Source organism: Rhynchophorus ferrugineus, unplaced genomic scaffold, assembly GCF_030347505.1.
Source record: "Rhynchophorus ferrugineus isolate W39M unplaced genomic scaffold, kcgeb_rfMv2 rfM6, whole genome shotgun sequence".
In the NCBI taxonomy this organism is placed as follows: Eukaryota; Metazoa; Arthropoda; class Insecta; order Coleoptera; family Curculionidae; genus Rhynchophorus; species Rhynchophorus ferrugineus.
In genome coordinates, this window is record NW_027472585.1 from 14,949,080 (window position 1) to 14,970,912 (window position 21,833).

Consider the following 21,833-nt stretch of genomic DNA (forward strand, 5'->3'; position numbering starts at 1 on the left):
ATATTTTTTTTAAATATATTTTACAGTCTCCTTTTGCCAACTAGAAGTTTATCTGGACTGGACCTACAGTTTAACGTGGGCTCCGAACCACGGTCCTCGGCATTAAGCCTACCGACTGGCGAGTGACTAACTCAGAAATCATCCCAGAAGACATCCGCTGTTACCCAGCGTGATTACTAGCGTGACTGGGATCATTTTCTTTGTCGTATTTTACACTCCTGCCTAGGACAATCACAAACATAAATTCACGACCATGCCCTAGCAGGATTCGAACTCGCCACTTTCACAACTGTATGTGGATCGTCCTGTCGCCTTTACCACTGAGCCAACCAAGCTGCCATTAAGAATATTTGTTCATCATGAAATAATGTATTAAAATTTTAGGGTAAACTGATGTGGCTCGGTGAATGGAGGTAAATCGAAATGAAACAGTGGTGTTTACATGATGTGACCGTTATTTATTGACAATATAAAAGCAATATAAAAAATACAAATAATGAAACGGATTGCAGCGGAGTTACCTCAAGACGAGGCTTGGGCAGTCGATGGTGGCACGTCTTAACCGAACGAGGGTTGAGCACTGAATGACCGAAATACCCTTCAATAATATCCCAGATAAACGTCTCGGGGTTGCCGCCAGCTATTCGGTGTCGGGTTCCAATTGGCACCCCGCCCGTGTTCAACATCTGGGATTATATTTCTGGGTATTTTGTAGACCGTTATTCCAAGATGTAAAATTCGACATGCCTCAATTCGCTACAATACTCCCCTGCCAGAATTTTACATAAAATTACTTCAACAAAAATACAAAAATGTTTGCAAAAAATATCAAATACAAAAAAAAAACATATACCAAACAAAATGTGCTGTGTAAACTGGGCTTTGAAAAAATATGATAGTTCGAAACGGTTGTGGTTGGTACGGTTGCGATCTGGTACGGCTGTTGATATCTTCCGGTCCTACAGATACCGTTGCATCATCGTCGCTTTGGCACTTGAATGTGGTCCATCGACGACGTTGAAAACAAGCTATTCTTCAGACAGGGCTCTCGTAATCGACGCTGTGGGAGGATCGACTGTTCGACGACGTGGTAGCTTATTTTCTTCGACGACGAGACGTTAGCAATTCTGGTACTTCGGCGAAGACATAACGAGTCTACGGTGACTGCAATCGGTACCTAGCTTCTGGAGCTGCTCTGTGACTAATCCGTAGTCACATACGTTAGGTTAATTCAGAAAAAAAAACAAATAACGACGGTATCCGACCGAAGCTGCCCAAAGCCTTTTAAATCAAAATATCTGCCATTATGACGGAGACGGCGAGCGAAGGAAGACATTATGATTTAAACATAGCGCCGAAAGAAATGTTTAGCCGAGACGCTGATGATTAAGCAGTGATATAAAAATATTCCAAAAGATTGTGAAATAAAAATTTTGACAAAAAAAAATTTAAAACATTAATTGGAAATAATGAAATTAATCAGAATAAAATGAAAATGAATCTTGAAGGTAAAATTGAAAACGGATCGAATTAAAAATATTTAAAATTTTGAAACGAAAAAAAAATATAACGGCCACGTAAAATACATACCAAACACCATGTTCCACGTACCCTCCATTCACGAGTCCAAACCCAATTTTCCGAAAGATCACGTCGGGGTCACCACTTTAGGGTAAACTGATGTGGCTTGGTGAATGGAGGTAAATCGAAATGAAACAGTGGTGTTTACATGATGTGACCGTTATTTATTGACAATATAAAAGCAATATAAAAAATACAAATAATGAAACGGATTGCAGCGGAGTTACCTCAAGACGAGGCTTGGGCAGTCGATGGTGGCACGTCTTAACCGAACGAGGGTTGAGCACTGAATGACCGAAATACCCTTCAATAATATCCCAGATAAACGTCTCGGGGTTGCCGCCAGCTATTCGGTGTCGGGTTCCAATTGGCACCCCGCCCGTGTTCAACATCTGGGATTATATTTCTGGGTATTTTGTAGACCGTTATTCCACGATGTAAAATTCGACATGCCTCAATTCGCTACAAAATGTAACCAGTCCATATAACTATATATATATATATATATATATATATATATATATATATATATATATATATATATATATATATATATATATATATATATATATATATACATATATATACTTCAAAATAAACACTAATGCTATATATGTTCATATAGTTATATGTTTGATGATTTTAACTTCATATTATTTAAGTGATATTCTTGTATGTATTTATATTTTGCTGTTAAATCTTAGTGCTAATGAAGGGTATTTATTTATTTTGATAAATATTTAATGGTAGCCTGACGAAGACTGACGAAGACTCTTTGAAGTAACTGCACTGCAGTCTTTTCAGCTTGTATCACCATTTGAAAATGTTAGAAACCAATGCATGAACTTTTTTCATTGATCGTATATGTTCACAATAATATGAACTAATGTTGTTGAAAAATACACAAAGTAAAGGTTAATACTCTTTAAAAAACGTGATTGGTGTTTGCTTTATGATATGAAAAGCCAGTTGTCTATATGGTGGTGGGATGTAAACGGTGGGCAAAATAACCCACAGTTTATGCTAATCGAGATACGGGACTATCTGAATTAGTATACGACTGCGCGATTTAACAATAAACAAAGTCGACGTCATGGCTTTGTCTGAAAAGATCGTGTTGTAAAACGAGAAATATTACAATAAGAAATTGTTGTTTTGACCAGACTACCCATGGTGCTAGTTAAAATAACCAAATATTTTTATTCAGTGTATATACATCATTAATGAGTTCGATGGAATTTAATTAAAACAAAGAGATTTATGAATAATTTTGATAGATTTTGATTTGTAAAGAACCAGTATTTTAACCAGAGATTACGCACAGTTTACTTATTCATTTGTTTGTCATCTTTAATAGGGATTTTCGAATCTCTCTCGTAAAATATATTGTTGGCTTTCTCTTATAGACTTTTACGAAAATTAATTTAAAACTGTGTACCACATATTATAGGAGGGTTGCTATTTATATATTGGGATTAACAAGGAAAACACAGCTATTTATTAACGAAAATGGCCTTATTGTTTTTGCTCTTGTCCGCTTCAATTGAGTAAAATTATGCGGGATTCATTATGAACAAATATTTTTCCCAGTTTAATGTTCCAAGGATAATGCCTAAGGGTGATTCAAAATTACGATAAGTCATATGACGATCTTGCAGCATCAAAGTTTTGTGGTACAGCAAATGATATTGGATGAACGTCATGACCTCCTTTCTTCCCATTGACCCTGAGTTTTTCCCCAGGTGAACAGTGACCACAATTAAATTTGTTATATGGGTGCTGCATCTACAAAAGTTTGAAGTAAGTTGATCAATGCACTCCAGTGATGATAATCCACGTCGGAAATTACAAAAATTTCTAAAGAAGGTGGTGGTTAATTAATAAAATGTCAAGTTTTAAAATATAGTAACCCTCGTGTTATTTTACATAAAATAGATTTATATTTGAAACGTTTTAAGACAATAAAAGAGGTAATATCATTTTATATCGGGCAATATTTTTCCAACTTATAATAACTCTATTTTTATTACTTTTAAGAAAGAATTTGAATTATTGAAGTCCTTGTTATTAAAATAGGAATCAGTCGCTCCTCTTCCCTCTTTACGACCTTAGTTTTATAATATTTAATAGTTTCTAAACAAAAGCCTTTCTACGTAGGATAATATCCAAGCTTTCGGGCGTTTCACGGTACATTAGATGGTAATAAATTTCAGTTTGGTATACGAGAGAAGTAAAAAACAGAAAGAAAACACACGACCACAACAGAGAGAGAGTCGTAAAACATCGAAACTTTGAGGTTTTTTTATGAAGACAACCATCCAAGTAAGCAGATATAGGTAGGAGTATATTATTTAGTTAACGGATCGTATCTTTTTCCGAACTCATGTGTGCCCGTAGCGATTAAGAATATCGTTTGATGTTTGATCTGTAACAGTTGTTTCAACAGTTTAAGTTACTGAATTAACAGCGTTAAGAAAAGAAGGATTCATTTGTTTGAACTATTGTTTATTTATGATTCTAGCCGAATGTGATTTGGTAAAAAAAATATTTTTGCTGTGAACCAAATTAATTAGGTATATTCCAATTAAATGACGCATATTAATTAAAAATTACTAATGCAATTTCTCACTTTTCTTTTCTTAATTTAAATTATAATTTTTAATAAATTTGTTTCATTATCTTGATTTATTCATCTAATGGAATGTTGTGAATTGTGCTTATTAAAAAGAAAGTTAGAATAGAAAGTATCATATATGTTCTTTTTTTACTGTTTTCAACTAAAATTAATGGGATTCTAGATTATTCTTTTAATTATGTCAAAACTATAATAACAATGGTAACTTTATAGATTTTAGTTAAGTTTGATGATTCATTCAAAATAATATTAAATTGTAGAGCTTATCGACATTATATACAGAAGATATAAATCACAAAAGACTGTTTATGGCCTGACTATAAATAAAATAAGTAAATAATCAAGCAGAATGCAACTAGGTGAGTCACCAGAGAGCTCAGTAAAATGCATAAGTACTTATCAAGGATTTCGCAGCTAACTTCAAATATGATCGTATAAGTTTTTGGAAGACAATACAAGAATTGGTTACAGATTAATCAAAATACATTACAATAATATTTTTTAGTAATAATGTTCGTTAAACCAAAATATCTCAATTGACAAAAAACAATTTATTGTTCAAGTTTTGACCATGTTATGGTAATAGAAGGAAACAAGAAAGGCTCTTTTTCTGAATTATAGTTCATTGTCACCTTTACTGAAATCTCCTTTAGATGGATATTGTATGATTAAGAAAGACAAATTCTTTTTCATTCTATTTTGATATTAACTGTCTTCAATTTAATATAGATAATGTTATTTATGTAGGTCAAAATTGTCAAACAGTACAACAAAGACATCATATAGCAACACTAAATTAGAACAATTCCATAATATAAAAAATAACCCGTCTTTATGTGATCGTTATTGCAGCCAGATTAGTGTAAAGTAATCCGAGTGGTTGCAGACACATATCGTCAAAATTATGTAATATTTGCGAGTTAACATCACGATATTCTGCTGTCACTTGACATTCTTTTACTCCTTTACTCCTACTTTATTGGTATTGAGGAATTAAATGTTACCCACCAATAACATTTACATATTTTTTAATGGGCGTTTTATAAAAGATTGCCTAAATATTGTTTTTATGAATAAAATGATTTATTTATTATATAAAATCAGAGAAGATTAATCTTTTTTTTTTTTTTCGTTTTTTTAAAAACTCGATAATCCGTTAATAAGTAACATCTAAAGAATATAATTCACGTTTGACATGAATAGGACATTCGGCGATCTATTTCCCGGACTGTGACATGGGACTACAACAATGGAAACATCAAATAAACGTAAATAATGAGACTAAAAACGTTTCCTTGGTGCCCCCGTCATCTTTCATCCTCTTACATAACATGCAGATCGTTAAAACCGGCTCGTTTTACTAGACATGGGCGTGAGAGAGACAATTGCAGATTAAAAATAGACGACGGACAACTATTCGGACTATGTGATAAATCGGAACCCCCGGTTTTCCATTAATCCTAGGAAATGTCGGGAACTGCATCTCGGTCCAGGACCTATTCATCCTAATTCGTTTTGTGGTCGGGATTTTCGTCTGGGACGAGAGAAAACTTTCTCCCGAAAGTTTCACGAAGTTATTTAACGGCGAGGTTCGGCCGTTTCTCTCTTATTCGGGAAAAAAGGGGAAGAGAAACGTTCGTCACGGGCCGAGCCGTCGGGAGGGTCATGGATCGGTGGCCCCCTCCGGCTTTTCGGGGAAATATGAGTCGAATTTTATCCGAGCCTAATCCGCGTAACATCTCAATTTGAATGTCGGTGAAAATATTGAGAGAGAGCTTTGGAAAAAGTTAAGCAGTTGACTGTTGAGAACAGGACCGTGATATGTACGTGGGAGTTGCGTTTTATTACTTTTAAAATCGTTTACTTTTTGGGGAAATTGTATAATATAAAAGGAGATTGAATTATCTCGGGTTCTTTTCGTTAAAAAAAGTATTTAACCTTGCTTTCGTCGTTGTCCCCAGTTTTAACGGTAGATAGTGATGGAAATTAATATATCATACCATAAACTTCTCTTCTCCTCCAAAAAGTCTCCTTTTTACCCACGAGGGTTTATCTGGACCGGTCCTACTATCTAACGTGGGTTCCGAAGTGGTCAGTGGCCAACTTAGAGATCATCAGAAGACGTCCGGTATCAGCCTGGCTACTGGCGTGACTGGGATGGTTATTACTTGTCGGATGACATGATTACAATCGCAAACATAAAGTACCTCCGTGCCCCAGCAGGATTCGAATCCGCGACTGTCGCAAAAGTAGGAGGGCCGTCCTATCGCCTTAACCACTGACCCACCAAACCAATAACTTGTTAATCTACCAATATAAAAATGAGTTTATTTATGTTTGTAAATCAGCAGTGAACAGTGAACTATGATGTTAAAGTAAATGATATTTTATAACATTTTTGTTTTCTTATTTTATTTTCATTAGAATGTTGTAATACATAAAAGCTAAAATAAGCTATAAGTCAAAGTTAAATGCGGGAATATCGCGACGTTTTGGCGTCTTAAACTGAGATGGTTTGAGTTCCCTGCTACTTTGGATAGATTGTATTTTCAATTTAAAATGCTAATTACAAGTTATTTTTTAATTCATTTTAATTAAAAGAGATAATTTTAATTGCTTGCTTCAATCTGAAGATACCTACGATTCAAGCTTATGGAATCCTCTCGTTCGTATCAGGACTTGGTTGGGTTCAATGAGGTTAACAAACTCCGCCAATAGATCAGCCTTCTGATAATTCCTGATCATTGTCTGCTTTTAGCTGCGAGGGATCTGTTTTTGGTCTACCTGATAATGTTCTCCTCAGTCTTAAACTTTTGTCAAGGTGCGACGAGTCAATATTAAGAAGCATGTCCCTAATTTCTCTGACGTTTAGGTCAGCTGTTATTTTGTCTCTTGGATCAAGGAAGGTGTGGGCCATATGGTAGAATCTATTATTTTCTCTCATTAAATTTTTTAGTGCATTTTTATGCATTTTGAACAGTGATGTAACTTGGACTATTTTGTATTTTATATTTTAAACACGAGATAAAATATTTAATATTTCGTATTTTGAACGCATGCAGGCTAGTATTTTAAAATTTATATTTTAATTAAAGCCAAGCATATATTTTGTCCAGATATGGTTATATTACATCTGTTACAGTAAAGATATTCCAGAATTCCTGAAATGGGCGTAGAAACTAAAAACATATATATCAAAACTCTAAAAAAATATGCAATACAATCCATAGGTTGTAATAAAATAGCATTTTTATCAAATCTTACAACCATTGTTTAGGATTAAAAACTTTAAAATTATTTAGACAGAGTTTTATAAAAATAATATGGTTAGCAATAGACAGCAATATTATGAGACTAACTGAAGAGAAAAAAATTAATTGTAACATTTACTTTTCCTATTTTAGCATTTGGTAAAAAGTTATAAAGCATAAAATATGACATGCCAATAAACAAAAGAGGAACTTCATTATCAAAATGGTTCTTGTTGTTAATTATAAAATTAATAACGACTCTTATTCCAGACCTAGATTTTTCTACAGGTCAAACAACAGCAACAACATTACAAACTAGCCTATAAGAGATAACGTTTCATCAAACTCACATGTGATTCTTTGAAGCCCTATGGCCTGAAAATATTTAAAACGCAAACGTTTATGAACAGAAAAAAAAACTTTCAGTTATACGTTAATGAAATATTAGTAGGTCTGATATTTTATATCTGAGTTCTAGTTTTTATTTCATTTTACTTAAAACTATATAATACATAATTTGTTCTAACAAGTCAATAAAACAGTGTTGTGCTTTATTATCAGCTGATACACTTTTACTGTATGAGCATTCACCCCATTAATTGGTTTAAAACATAATTTTATTGCATTTCTTACAAAACCATAATCCATCATCCACTATAAAGGAATTATGTGGAACAAGTCTTCTGTTGTTTTACTACAGTCGGACTTCGAAAAGTGCTGAGTAGTAAAACCATTTTAAATCTATTCTGATTGATTTTCAACATGAATCGGCATCACACGACGACTTCTTATTCTTTGCTGTGATTGAAGTTCACCTTTCACTTCTTCGCGCTCTAGCGAGAGTTCAACGACCGCGGGAATTCACTTAATAAAAATTCCCGATTTTATCTGCTCTGATTTGATTAAATGGCAATCGATCGTTGTTTTTTTTTTTACTTGAACGTATGTGTTTGTATTCACGAATGAATAAGAATTATATGTTTAGATTATTTTCAACTCAACCATTTAAAGGATCTATACATAAACATAGAAAAACAGTAAAAAAATCGTTGATGTGATGGATCCCTACATGGTTTCTAGATCTGGGTGATAGCATATTTTCTATTAAGTTAACAAGTATGTATAAGTATATATCTTATATATGTATGTATATATATATATATATATATATATATATATATATATATATATATATATATATATCTTTGGCCGCTATAGTCAGAGCTGGATAAATACGAAATACAACGTATTTTTAAATCGTATATCTCAAATATAAAATAAAATGTATAGTATTTAAAATGCTGATTTTTATTACAAAATGCAGTCTGCTGTTTAAATATGTATATAGAATAGAACCAATCTAGGTGATATTTGAGACATCTCAGAAACAGCCTCTTGTTGAGGATTTAGTAAAATATCTTAAAGAAAACAATATTTCTCAATATTAGGCCCTGATAAGCACAAATTTATGTTCTATTGTGTGAACAATTATTTTATATTTGGATAGCGATCGGGGATAACTGTTTAGAGTTAGAGTTAGTGTAACTCCATTTTTAATATGTGGTTGATCATTGTCTCTCCAAGAACTGTTCACCAAAAGCAATAAAATCATAATCTTTGCCAGTACTAGTATTCGTGTTACTCCCAAGCGTTATTTAATGTATTTTGTAAATTGCATCGCATCTGTTCTAATGCTTTCTTACAACCAACGCATTTTATAACAAAGGTAGCATAATGCCAATATGATTCAATTTATTTATTTCAGGTAACAGTTTAAAAAACTTATATAATCTTCTTGCTAAGCCCTTTTTTCTTTCTGATTCGATAACAGGAAAATGCTTAAAATTGCCATCCTGGGAACATCACAGCATTCACTTGATCCACTCCATCGACGCCGTCATTCGCGTGGAGTGAATTCGATCATCCATAGTGATTTTCGTACTAATAAACTTAATTAATACCCAGAAGAGTGCACTTCCAAGTCTGTCCCATTGGAAGCAAGTTAGGAACTGATGGGTGGAAGGGGGGAAATCGAGGGAAAACCTCAATTTTCAAAGGCAGGTACAATATTTTCACATATTTTTTATCTAAAATAATCCGATATTGGTGTTATTGCTGAACTGATGTAACGAAAAATCGGAAGTAGTTCAGTGTAAAAGTCAGTTAGTTTGCTTTTTAAGCACTAAACGGAGTACACGCAGAAATCGTAGATTCGATTCCCAACAGGACAGCAACTTTTTTGTGCTAGTTTCACTAGAACATTTATCAAATCACCTGGACTAAGTAGCGGACCGCAGGGCCTGAAACGTTCCTTCTTTTTAATCACTGTTTCTTTATTTCTATTTTTCCTCATACGGGCTGTACTTTTACTTGGGCTATCCATTATAATACTTAATAAAATAACTGCGCAATTTATTTAGTAAATATCGTAACACTAAAAAGAAAAAAAATCAATATTTTAACAAAAAAGTTGAACCAACTTTAAGAAATAAAGATCTCACTAAAATGTAAAAAATAATCAAACTTAGATTAACGTAGACTAAAAACTTAGACAAGAAAAAAACGTTTTAAAATAAAATATGTACATAATAATCGTTGTGATAACTAAATAAAAATAAACAAAAATCTTATTTAACCTATCTCCTACACGTATTTTATATTCTACTATATATACACCATTTAGCTTAATACCTACCTAAATCTTCTTATCTTTTTACAATATCATTTTAACTACTACTGGTGGGTTTGAAGTCGGTGACGAGCTTAATAATACAAAAGTAATAATATAATTTTGTGACATGTACGTAAAATTAAATTACGAACAAAACAAATCTAATTTGTTGCTCGGCACTGTTTGTTACAATTATTTTTATGCAAAACGCAGCCTTTAATAAGATCGTTTCTCTATGGCCTTAGTCTTATCAGAAGGTAAAGTTTTTCCAATGTTATAAAAAATGTTGAGTGTGTTTCTAAAACCCACAATTGCTTTTAAAATAAATGCTGCATTTATTGACTTCCTATCAAAAACAGTAACGCGTTAAATATTTAGAGCATTGCTTGAAGCTGTTCAAGCAATTCAACAAGTATTCCTTGCGCTGCTTCCTAACATAGTTACAAATGTTTCTATGAATAAATCTGGATTTCTAATAAACGAATATTTCTGATAAGGAGGGAAACTGCCTAAGTGAAACCTTAAGAGTGTTATGTTAATTAAATTCTTATTGATATAAAAATAAAATGTTCAAAGTATTTTTCCTTCTTTTAACAAAATTAAAATATCAAGACGCTGATGTCTTACAAAAATATCGGAGGAAAAAATTAAGAAAAGTGAAACCTTTTAAATGATGTAACGTTTTGTCGTGGTTTTAAGAACTCCTATGTCACTGTCGCCCGTTCGTTACGCTTGAATGAGTTTCATAAGGAATAAAAAAAAACGGATCACATTTCATTCAGTCGGGTTTTTCTGAAATTTTAAATTCATTGTATTGCTGGCACCCTAGGTTCCCCCGATGTTTTTTGTTCTCTATTGTGGGCACGTGGCAAAATTCTGAACACGCTGCAGCTGGCTAGTAGTAGAACAACCACCGATCTTACACAACATGGCTATAATAGGAGCGTGCAGCTTGGTTGAAATCGATAATGGGACTCTCATGGTTGTATTATACGTATTTTGAAGTGGCCAAAACTAATTTTCGTCTTGCAATGGGTTCATATTGATCAAAATTAGCATTAGGACCAGTTGAAGTTAGTGGAAACAGTCGATAGTTGCAAGATAGTCGATAAACACTGAAAATAGTAATTATAATTTCAGCCAATTCGACTGTTTTTCTATTCGTGATAACAGACGGAGATGTACGAATTCCTTCCCGCATTAGTTTTGAGGGAGCAAAGGACGGGATTAGATCAGTTCATTTAAAAAATACATGAAATAATGATCCCTAATATGTTTCATCGTATCTTAATATTTCACGAATGTTTTTTTTTCAACTTTGCCATAAGTGAAACGGAGATGTAAATATTTTCGGTTTCGAACTTTCTTTGGTAAAGCAAAGGAAAGAGATAATTGCTGGATTTTATTACGTTCAAAACAACAGTTTAATTTTGAATGAATTATAAATTTTACTTGATTGTAAAGAGGAATAGAGTAATGACCACTAAATATTCGTATCGTATTTTCTCAATTAATTTGATGAACTATTATATCGCACCCTTTTTAAAGAATAATTTTATTTATCGTTAATTATGAGCTTCAGTTAAAGAAGTTTTAATATTCAAAACGCTTGGACAATCATCGAGAGACTTAGAAAATCGAAAAAGTCAGTAAAAAGACAAATAAACAATCAAAATTATTTTACTTTGATTTTACTATCAATAAAAATATTGTTCTTTTTACCCTATTACATCAATAATTAATCTTGAGAAATAGAGTTCCAAAATGCTGCTATATTAATGTATAATATATTGCTATTTACAATCATACTACAAACAAAACATAAAACCATATATATTACATGTAAATCTATGTAAGCATAAATTCGACACATGATTTTCAAGATCGCGGATAGGTTGGCAAACCCAGAACGTTAAAAACCAGTCGAATGAAACTAGTCATATCGAAAATAGCCACTGAAATAGTCGATAGTAAAAAGTAGTCAAATAATCAATAACCGTTTTCGGTCGATAATTTCCAACGCTATTATTTGGATAATTTAAACTATGCGTCTGTATTTTTCTAGGCATTTCGGTACGAATTTTTGTCTTTAAACAGTTGATAATTGCTAATAATATTAACACATATACACTATACAATTTGTTTAGTTTGGGTTGCTACTGTTTTCTGAAATCCTACCTGTTGCCCAGTAGCTCTACTGCTTCCAAATTACTGTGGTTTAGTAAACTCATTTCAAGTTTTAAGGAGAAATTTAAAATAACCTCCTAGATAGCGTTGGACCTCCTAGAAGAACAGTTATATTTAAAAAATAATAATAAAAAAAGATATGTAAAAGCAGAAAAAGGAATTTTAATATTCATTTAACTTAACACTACACCATTTTTATCCAACATAAACTTGATATATATATATATATATATATATATATTTTTATATTTAATATCCACTATTAAACTATTTTTAAAACGCAACATTAAAAAAACCACATGCCTCATTATTGAAACCGAACGAGATCGTTCTCCACCAGTTATAAAATATTACTAAGGCTCTTGGAGTTAACGAAAATACATATTCCTTGTTTGTTTTCTTGACATTCAGATCCATAACAAGAATATCTTGGAGCGAAGCCAACATTTTCTCATCTCGATGAGAGATTCTTTTCCAAATATTCCTCTGGGAACGAAATAACGGAAATAAGGCTGGCTGAGAGTCGGTGCATTAAATAATATTTTAGAATGCAGCAAAAACATTCAGTGATATTGATTAAGTAATCGTTACAGTTTTATTTAGAGATTTCATCAGCTTTTAATATAATAAATGCATTAAAATGTAATAAGGAATGTATATATTATTTTTCTGACTTTGGTTGGCCGGAATATTTGCAATATACCTGTTAAGGACAATAGGCATTTTTCTTTCAAAGAAAGTACATTTTTAGAAATGTTTTCCTTAGTGTCAAATGATTTTTCTTTAATATCTTTGAATGACTGTTGTCCCCTCAGCTGGTGTTTTTTTTTGTATTCAGATATATAACAGTATATTCGTGTTTCATTTATTGTCATATTGCGATATACACATTATTTTTATTTCGCTTGAATATCTAACAGCTCTCTAAACCGTGTTGTTTTGGCGTAATCAAACCTTGCGCGTACTTCGTATTCAACTTACACACCATCAAAAGCTCGTGTAGATATTATCTTATCATTATTTTGAAAGTAATAAGTATTATTTCACTATTTTGTGTTATTTTTATTATCATCCTTTTTGCGTTCATCATAGCATACTAACGTTTATAATAAGTGTTCATGATGATGTGTATTTGGCACATGAACACTTTAAGGTTCTGAAGTGTCGAAAATGAAATACTTTTTTTAAATAATATTCTAAATAAATGAAGGCCTTACAATACCAATTCCTATACATCTATATACAATCATCGTTTACCAATGAAAGGCATTCGAAACTTCAAAAGTCAAAGTAAATAACCCTTCAAATTATATATTCCCGAAATATAAAAGGCAACCCTCGTTTCAACATTTCGTGTTCGGATAAGGAAAGGTCGCTGCACTAGATCGAAAAAATATAATATTATCTTCCTAAGCCGATATTATTGCATCCTATCGCATTTCGTAACAGAATGGATGTTACGTCTCTTTCGTAAGACCATAAAATTCCCATAATGTCTTTTGTTTGTTTTCGCTGGAATATAAGGAATAAAACGTAATCGTCCTGGAGAAAAGCCAAGCTTCTCCCATTCGCACGAAAAGAAATAGTCGGCCAGATTTCCTTTTCATCGAGATGTTCTTCCAGCGAGAGTACGAATGGGTTTTAATTGTTGCATATAAACCGTTCTTTGAAACCAACGCAACTTTTAAAATTAGTAGACGTCGCGAAAGTAGGAGAAGCGTCATACATTTCACCGGGGCTTATTTAAAGTTCAGGTAATTATTCGACAAGTTTCAAGTTTTCCTTTATAATGATTCGTTTTCGAGAAATATTCCTAAACTTAAATTTAATTCTTCAAGGTGTTTAGGGTAAATATTTTCCTAACACATTACTCTAACACATTCAGACACCGTCTGATATAAATCCTTCATGACAATGCGCACAAGTTCTAAATATTTAGAGGACAAATCTCACTGAACTCCCCAAGGGTCTTTGTGTCACGCTGTTTATTTTACATTCACCATATTAAACTCATTAGACACCACTTGTATATATATATTTATTTTTTCTTGTATTGTTTACAAAGAACAGGTTTTATTATTATATACAGAATATTTTATTATTTTTATTACAATCTGGGATAATATGGCCCTGTTTTTGTTTGTGAAACTTAATGATTTATTAAGCTGTAAGTAGTCAACTTTTTTTTGTCAACAAGACTCGAACTTTTAATGATGTCTCAGAGTTTACTATAATAGCATAGCTAAAAAAATAGGTAATACAAAATCAGCGTCAAGTGTGTTTCTATTCGTTTATTTACAATTTAGGATTGTTTTTCCTGATATGTTGATTATATGATGTTAATGATCAACAGTCCATTCGTTGACAACCAGACGATCTCGCCAGATGCAGACTCCGGTAGTCTCAAAGCTTTTGTTTGGTGATTTTTATTCGCATAATAACTTTATGTAAATTGATATATGATATGAGTTTTTGTGAAGTTGTCCCTCAAAATGTTTTTTAGAATTACGTACGATGATTATAATTATGATTAGCCTGAATTTAATCAAATATAATGAATATACTATAAATACATGTACATGGTTATATTCCTGAATAAGCTCTGTAATTACCTTCACTGTCTACAATAGAGTTGTGACTAGGCAAATATTGCGATAACTGCATCAGGTATTTGGCCTGGTTTAAACATCACTCATCTCAACATATTATTCTCAGTTTAAAAATATACTATATCCTAATAATAAAGAAAATTTCGTAAAGCATCATTGCCAAGAACTCATCTTAAAACAAACAAAAACAATTATATGTAAAATCTGTATCGGTTTTTCAGCCACTGCATATATTATACACTAAATAATAATTAATCATGTAGCGAATTGAGGCATGTCGAATTTTACATCGTGGAATAACGGTCTACAAAATACCCAGAAATATAATCCCAGATGTTGAACACGGGCGGGGTGCCAATTGGAACCCGACACCGAATAGCTGGCGGCAACCCCGAGACGTTTATCTGGGATATTACTGAAGGGTATTTCGGTCATTCAGTGTTCAACCCTCGTTTGGTTAAGACGTGCCACCATCGACTGCCCAAGCCTCGTCTTCAGGTAACTCCGCTGCCATCCGTTTTATTTATTTGTATTTTCACATTTTTTATTTTGCCAATAAATAACGGTCACATTATGTAAACACCACTGTTTCATTTCGATTTACCTCCATTCACCGAGCCACATCATTTTACCCTAAAGTGGTGACCCCGACGTGATCTTTCGCAAAATTGGGTTTGGACTCGTGAATGGAGGGTACGTAGAAAATGGTGTATTTTACGTGGCCGTTATATTTTTTTTTTGTTTCAAAATTTTAAATATTTTTAATTCGATTCCTTTTCAATTTTACCTTCAAGATTCATTTTCATTTTATTCCGATTAATTTCATTATTTCCAATTCATTTTTTAAATTTTTTTTGTCAAAATTTTTATTTCACAATCTTTTGAATATTTTTACGTCACTGCTTAATCATCAGCGTCTCGGCTAAACATTTCTTTCGGCGCTATGTTTAAATCATAATGTCTTCCTTCGCTCGCCGTCTCCGTCATAATGGCAGAAATTTTGGTTTAAAAGGCTTTGGGCAGCTTCGGTCGGATACCGTCGTTATTTGTTTTTTTCTGAATTAACCTAACGTATGTGACTACGGATTAGTCACAGAGCAGCTCCAGAAGCTAGGTACCGATTGCAGTCACCGTAGACTCGTTATGTCTTCGCCGAAGTACCAGAATTGCTAACGTCTCGTCGTCGAAGAAAATAAGCTACCACGTCGTCGAACAGTCGATCCTCCCACAGCGTCGATTACGGGAGCCCTGTCTGAAGAATAGCTTGTTTTCAACGTCGTCGATGGACCACATTCAAGTGCCAAAGCGACGATGATGCAACGGTATCTGTAGGGCCGGAAGATATCAACAGCCGTACCAGATCGCAACCGTACCAACCACAACCGTTCGAACTATCATATTTTTTCAAAGCCCAGTTTACACAGCACATTTTGTTTGGTATATTTTTTTTTTGTATTTTTGTTGAAGTAATTTTATGTAAAATTCTGGCAGGGGAGTATTGTAGCGAATTGAGGCATGTCGAATTTTACATCGTGGAATAACGGTCTACAAAATACCCAGAAATATAATCCCAGATGTTGAACACGGGCGGGGTGCCAATTGGAACCCGACACCGAATAGCTGGCGGCAACCCCGAGACGTTTATCTGGGATATTACTGAAGGGTATTTCGGTCATTCAGTGTTCAACCCTCGTTTGGTTAAGACGTGCCACCATCGACTGCCCAAGCCTCGTCTTCAGGTAACTCCGCTGCCATCCGTTTTATTTATTTGTATTTTCACATTTTTTATTTTGCCAATAAATAACGGTCACATTATGTAAACACCACTGTTTCATTTCGATTTACCTCCATTCACCGAGCCACATCATTTTACCCTAAAATCATTCTATTTCTATTGTTAAAATTAGACACGGACTACTAGATAATATATAAATTCATTAAAAAAAACCAACTTGATGATCGGTGTAATGGGAAACATCACGTTCATCTGACATAGACAAAAACAGAGCAGATCAGACTCAGAATCAAAGAACTGGCTAGTCGAAGAATCACAGACCTTAATTGAACCTCCTAAGAGATTGGTTTAAAGCCTATTTGGACATGTGGAGTGCAAATATGAATTTGCACTAAAACATTTTACTATTAACTTTTTAACCATTTAACAACTATTTAACAAATTACTTTTATTTTAATTTGGGATATGTATACTGATTATAATATACTGATTAGTATTAATCCCATACCCACCTTGCCTATGTATTAATGCAAATAGAACAGAACAGTAGTAATTTATTAATTATACAGGTACAATTAAGTACAACAAATACAATCAAGATTGCACTCAATATATAGTAAGTATATCTAAAGTAAAATATAATAATAAAAAATATCGAAAAAGACTGGAGATGATAGAACCTTACCCAACATTTACCGTAAGACGTCTTTCAGGTTTTTCTTCTTTAAATTAATTCCCCTTGATTTGTTTTTAATGAATATTTATGGAGGATTTATATCCTTTTGTACTAACGTAACAGTTATTCAATAGGATCGTTCTACGCGGGATTTATTCGACGTGAATACATTAAACGTTTAAGCAAGCCGCTTCTTCTTCTTCTTCGCTCATGTCATATCCAGGTGAGCTTGAACCGAAAGAAACTTCCTGCAATCAATCTTTTTTAATTGCCGAATACAGTGGGAAAGAACAATAAAATGTTTAGTCGAATAACAAATCGCTCGTCTACTTTCCTTTTTTTTCTTTTTCAAGTCGCGCGACCAACTGACGTCTCGCCGGCGTCGCCGACTGCTTTTAGAACTTTCACTGGCATATATTACGGCTATATACATCGCTTAACGTTGTGATTAAATCACCTAATTCCACATGCGATTTAATGTTCGTTTTTTTATGCGTTCCGATATTATCTCTCGACCATTTTTAAAACTAGACCCTCGTAAATTTAATGTTGTTTTTTAGAAGTAAATTTAGATGTTCAAATCTATTTTCTTCCTAATCTTAGTATACGACGGTTGTTATGTCTAGAAAACTGATTTCTGTGCCACTCTGTAGGTGTGTATTTTTTGTTTTATTTTTCTATTCCTTGTTCCAGCTTTATTATGCAGCTTATTGCCTTTATTATGCAGGCAATGTTATTTATCAATGTATTCCTACAATTCTTTGTAGGAAAATGTATCGGTTGGAGACTTTCAGATACCAACTGTTGGAAAACTCAGTAAATCAAGAGAACAGTTGGTATCTGAAAGTCTCCAACCAATACATTTTTCTACATTTTAGCCCTAATTCTTTCCTTTTCTTTTTTACATGTTCCTTCCATCGTTCTTGCTTTATGGAAATATACCAATATTTATTGTTATTGGTGCTTGTACGGTCCGATTATACGTGAACTGTACAAATTTATTCATTTTATATTTCTATCTATTCATTTTAGTTATCGCTAGTTCATTTAATTTAATTGTTTAAAATTCTTCGTCCTCTTCGTATTCGTTACTGACCATTCGTATATTTCACATTACCATTTTCCACACTTTTCAAATATTTCCAGATTATGAAGTGTTCTCTTTTTTTTCCTTTGATCTCGAATTCCTATTAATTTATTGTTAATTCTTCTTTTCCTCTTGTTTTTATTACCCATATTCTTGCCTTTTGTTGCTTTGATCTCCACTACATTCTCCATAAACTGTTTTTTGAAGGTCCCCTCATTTCCTCCTCTTAGCCATTTTTGGTCTGATTCTTTTTTCCAAACTCCATACCGATATCTCTCCATCTATAATATATTTACGATATTCCATGTTTATATTTTTAAGTTTCTGTTCCTCTTCCTCTTGTTTGTTATTTTCCCTGTCTTTTCTTATTTGTCCTCTCCCTAAATAGTATATGTTCTTTAGACCATGACACCTTTCATTTAGTAATTCTTACTTCATTGTTTTTTTTTTCAATTTAACAATTTTTGATTACATAGTTTATTTTTGTTATTTTCCATCTCAATTAAACAGATACTATCTTCAAAATTTCTAATTTTTTTATTAATACTTATTTTATTAAAAATCTGCATGTCATTCTTCTCTCTAAGAAAGGATTATTATAGCAACTTTGTTTTTATTTGAAAATGTTTTATTAATTCAGTTTTAGTTGCTTTTTATCTTAACCAATTTTGGTCTCGAGACTTAATACAAGTATTGATTTATTACATAGAGAATTTCTTAAGAAATTTATAGTGCAACTATATGTTTACTTGTCCATCAGGCTGTAGTTCTTCTCTAGAACTATGTTTTTAGTAAATTTATTCATAATATCTCACAATTAGGTAATTATCGAAGATAATATTAGATAAAAACTACAGCAAATCACTCAATATTGGTTTATTAGTCTATTATAAGGCCTTAAAATATAAAATAAGGTAAATAAATTACATCTGGACTGGACAACGCGCAAGAATTCAGAAGATTGAGGCGAACCTAACCAGACGAATTTGTATAGGTAGTGTATATGTTATAGTGTTAACTTTACATGCACACATTCCACTAATTACCAATGCTTATCTTGCTTTGGTGCTCATTTCACCACGTCTAAACTTATTATACGAATCCTTGATGGTTGATTTTCCTGGGACAGTGTCCGGATACTCGGCATCAAGCCAAGTTTTTTGCTGCAACTGTATTTTTTCCCTTCAAAAATTAATATTTTATCAACACGCGAAATTCCTTTTTATCCATTGTTTTCACAATAACAAAAGTTTCTTCACTCAAAATGCTACAATTCACGAACTAATAGTCCGACAGCTGTCAAATTTATACGCGCATCTTTTGAGGGTTAGGGCTAACTAAGAAACATATGGATCTAGTTCTAGTAGCGCCATCTATGTGTCAGGCCGGGGACTTTTTACTTGACCTGTTAAAATGCAAATAAAAAAATATCGACCCAAATTGATATTAGAAGATCATTTTTATTTGTAGATTCCGATATCTGAACCAATATCAAAACAACATTATCCAATCAATATATAATATCATAACACTAAAAATAGTCTGAAACTAAAAATACAACACCGTTTATTGACGACCCAGTTTAACGAGAGCTTAATTTCTGCCCTGTCATTCCGTTACTGTTGTCATTTTTACGGTACAGAAGGAAAAAACGAGGACGTAATTAATATTTTAATGCACATGGCACTAAAATAGCACTAATCGAATTTAACTTTCGAAACACAACAAATTATTCCGTTGTAGATACATTTGATGATTTAATTAACTGTTATTATAATCCTAATAGAGAACTGACGTGTTTTTGTCGTGGCCAGCGTGGATAAATTGAATATATCGTGTTAAACGAGATGGTAAAAATGAAATTAGAGCGGAAGGTATAGAACGAATTATAATTTACGTGAATGTAGACGTATATATCGAAATATTAAGGCTATTCAACCAATTTTTAAAGCTGTTAAATCTGAATTTATGTGGCTTCCGTTATTTTTAACTGATTATTTATAAAACTGGTAAGATATACAGATATATTGTTGCTTTGCAAAAGATTCAATTTTATATTTTTATTAATGAAATTAATATTTTATAAACTTGAAAGTAAGAAACAGTTGAACACAATTATAGTTAAGTATAGTTAACTTCTGATGGCACTAAACAGGAACAACATGCAGCTTTTATTATTTCCAACACAGTAAAAAATTCTTGTTCAGCCAAGTTTCTGTCTTTTCTCTTTTAAGATCTTTAACTTTAAGATCCTTGTAGATAATTTCTATCCATAATTTCCTTGTTCTTTTAGAACAGATTAGGTCGTCTTTGATAATGTTTTGGTTATTCTTGAATAATTTGTGTCGTATATATAATATATAGATTTTCGAGTCATATGGTTCAACACAAACTATATTCTTTAAGAAAACTAATTTCATTCAAAGATATTTTTTAGAAAATGAGACGTCCATTCTTAATTTGATTGAAAATAATTTCATTCATTATAGAAACATTGATAGATTTTTGTTATTATATCTTTCTTGCAATGCATTGCAATCTTTATTTATAAATTATTTTATTAGTATTGCTCTGTTGTATGCATCAATACATAAGAAAGACAAGTGCGGGGTAAATATATCACTATGTATTTGCCGAATTGAAATTAAATCTTCTAATTTCCTGAGCATTACCCAGTAGCTAAATTTCACGCTTTAAGGCGAAATCTTGGATAACTTCGTTAATTCATTTGATTTCGAAGTCACCTTGAAGGTCTTCTTTGGTTACGTAGCGATAAGCATTGATAATTAATCGAAGAACTTTGTTTTGGCAACGTTGGATTACTGATCAATTTGATGGTTCTGTGCAACCCCATATTTGCATCCCATAAGCCCAAATCGACTTTATAATTTACCGGTAAATCAATATATTTCATCTTAGGTCGAGTTGGGACTATCTTGCAACTAATCAATAAAGTTTTTTTTATTTTAATGTAACTTTTGTATTACTCTTAGTACTTTCATAATCTTTCCAAAAGGCAATAAGTATTTGTTGTGTTTATATTACATATACATGGCATGTAGAAAATCACTTCATTAAGTGATCTCCTGTACAAAATACTATTTTAATTAAGTCTTATTTTAAAGCTTATTCTACGCACTTCACTGTCACTTCTCATATTTAGCTGATTAGTGAGTACACTGGAATGCACTGACACTATTTCGAAATACTTCACACAAACATATTGAATTACACTCGTTATTGCTTCATAAAACTTATAGGCCGGTAGGAATTGACATCTTTTGGTGTTTTCTCTGGTTTGAGAATCATTATTATTTTCCACACCTACTTTGCAGATGCTATGAAAATAATTAGTTCGTAAAATAGCAATAAATATAACTGTTAGTAATTTTACCCCCTTC

General features: G+C 32.5%; 1 protein-coding gene across 3 annotated transcripts in view; it reads left to right on the forward strand.

Moving 5' to 3' along the window:
• Positions 1-21,833, forward strand: part of LOC143198328 (ras-GEF domain-containing family member 1B) — a 362,171-nt gene that overhangs the window by 243,646 nt on the left and 96,692 nt on the right. The gene's annotated exons all lie outside the window — the stretch shown is intronic.